We start from the raw sequence: 2,243 nt of genomic DNA, 5'->3' as shown, positions 1-2,243 counted from the left end.
TCAGAATCCACATATTCTCCCCATTGCCCTCAGTTTGCAAAAGCACCCCAACTCTCCACGGCTGTCAAGGCTCATTGCCTCTTCTGTAATTAATTCTTTTCTTTACCTGGAAATCTACTGGTCCAAGAGGAGTAAAATAACCCATGCGTGCTGTCGGCGAGTGGCGGCATGCATCCCACTCCTACCTTGGAGACCAAACCTCAAGCCTAGCACAGCAGAAGTTTCTAGGGTAAGAAAAGTTAGTGATTGCCGGGAGGTAGTGGCACAGGCCTTTAATCCCAGCACTTGGGAGGCAGAGGCAGGCGGATTTCTGAGTTTGGGGCCAGCCTAGTCTACAGAGTGAGTTCCAGGACAGCCAGGGCTACACAGAGAAACCCTGTCTCGAAAAACCAAAAAGAAAAGAAAAAGAAAAGTTAGTGATCAGAGTACAGAGGGGAGAGACAACCACTGCCCTCCCCCATCACAGGACCCATGCCTTCGACCTGAAAGTCTCAAGACTCGACAGTGTCTGATGTCTAAGTATACAACACTTCCCCTCTCTCGCCAACCCTTATCGGACACCATCTCAGGAAGCAAAAGTGCAGAAGTTAACAAGTGACCTCCCACTCTGTTAGGAACCTTAGCTACTGAAAACAACTCAAGCTACAGTAACAGTGAAAAATATCGAAAAAAAAAAATAGCATGTGACTCTTTACTAGGGCAAGCAAGAAAGGCTGAGAGACGGCAGAGCCTAGAGCGCTCCCTGGTTCACACCAAGAGATCTGCAGGGCCATTCAAGCACTCGGGTTTACTTAACTGAAATGAAACCCAGGGCAAATGCTCTCCCAAAAGCACGTGGTAGAGCAGCCGCCACCTGCTCAGCCCTAGGATATGGGACCTCGGCAGCTGCAGAGGAACAAGCCACTGCCTTTACTCTTCCGGTAGAGCTAGGAGGCTGAAAGCAGGAAAAATTTCAAACTCAGGAACGTTGTTTTTAAAATCCCAGGCAGCTAAGAAGGTGAAAATGCCTTTTAAATCACCCAGAGGGCTTACTCCTGAGGCCTGAAGTCTAAACAATAATCTAAGTTACTGAAAACACTTAACCACTCTGCTGAATCCCTTCTCTTTTGCTTAGTATTTTAACTCCCACCAAAGTTAGCTAGGCACATGGCCGGCAAGAGCCTACATTTCCCAGATCCTTTGCGGGGGTGTCACGTGACTGAGCTCTCACCACTGGGGTACAAGGAAAAATTCGCTCTTTGTAGCTCCTGGATTGTCTCTTTAAAGATGAACGCTCTTGCCCTCTAGTTCCTCTTCATCCCTCTGCTTAGAAATGGCAATAACCGTGTGTAGCTGTGGACATGTATACTGATGAGGGAAGAAACAGCGGGTCTGCAAGGTTCATGGACGGTTTCGGAGGAGGTCTTGGTTCTATCTGGGTCTTGAGTGGGGTTGTGGGAAAACGGTTCTCAGATCAACTGCCAGAGCATCCCTGCCAGAGCACCTTTGCACTGTTTTAGGAAGTAGAGATAACTCCCAGGTTATTGAGTTTACCATCTATGAACTTTGTAGGGGAAACACCTTACTAAGGCTTGTAGCAGAGACTTGATGGTGGGAAGTACACACTGGTGAATGAATGAAGAAGCAAAGGGTTCAAGGTGAAAGACGGGGAATAAAAACAATTGAAGAAGGTGAGTATGTGCAACTCTGCCCAATGCCCCCATTATTATCCATCCATTCATCCATCCATGCATCCATCCATCCAGTGATGTTTATTAAGCACTATCCATGTGTCTGGCACTGTGAGTAGCCAAAGTGTATAAGAAAAATTAAAGCAAGAGTAGATGACAGGGGAGGTGGTCAGAGATGCTCTCCAAGGAAGAAAACTCTGAACAGAAACTCCAGTGAAGGGGCTGGTGAGATGGCTCAGCGGGTAAGAGCACTGACTGTTCTTCCTAAGGTCCTGAGTTCGGATCCCAGCAACCACATGGTGGCTCACATCCACCCATAAACAGATCTGACACCCTCTTCTGGTGCGTCTGAAGACAGCTACAGTGAATTACGCTGGAGCCAGCGGGGCTGGAGAGCAGCCACACACATGATGGCTCACAGCCACCTGTACAGCTACAGTGTACTCATACACATAAAATAAATAAAATAAATCTTCAAAAGAAAAAGAAACTCTAGTGAAGTGAGGACAGGAGCTATGCAGAAGTGTGTCTGAGAGAGCCATGCAGAAGTGTGTCTGTCTGAGAGAGCCATGC

The 2,243-nt window shown here is 47.5% G+C and overlaps 1 long non-coding RNA gene across 1 annotated transcript; it reads left to right on the top strand.

Annotated features, from left to right (window-relative positions):
• The first annotated feature begins 1,216 nt into the window (after positions 1-1,216).
• On the top strand, positions 1,217-1,987 carry LOC116075278. The gene is made up of 3 exons (XR_004112500.1): positions 1,217-1,378; positions 1,552-1,670; positions 1,940-1,987. It is a non-coding gene; the product is annotated as an uncharacterized LOC116075278 (long non-coding RNA).
• Positions 1,988-2,243: the final 256 nt, after the last annotated feature.

Source organism: Mastomys coucha, unplaced genomic scaffold (genome assembly GCF_008632895.1).
Source record: "Mastomys coucha isolate ucsf_1 unplaced genomic scaffold, UCSF_Mcou_1 pScaffold3, whole genome shotgun sequence".
Classification (NCBI taxonomy): Eukaryota; Metazoa; Chordata; class Mammalia; order Rodentia; family Muridae; genus Mastomys; species Mastomys coucha.
The sequence above is the reverse complement of the archived record's forward strand: the minus strand, read 5'-3'. Positions and strand labels throughout refer to the sequence as shown.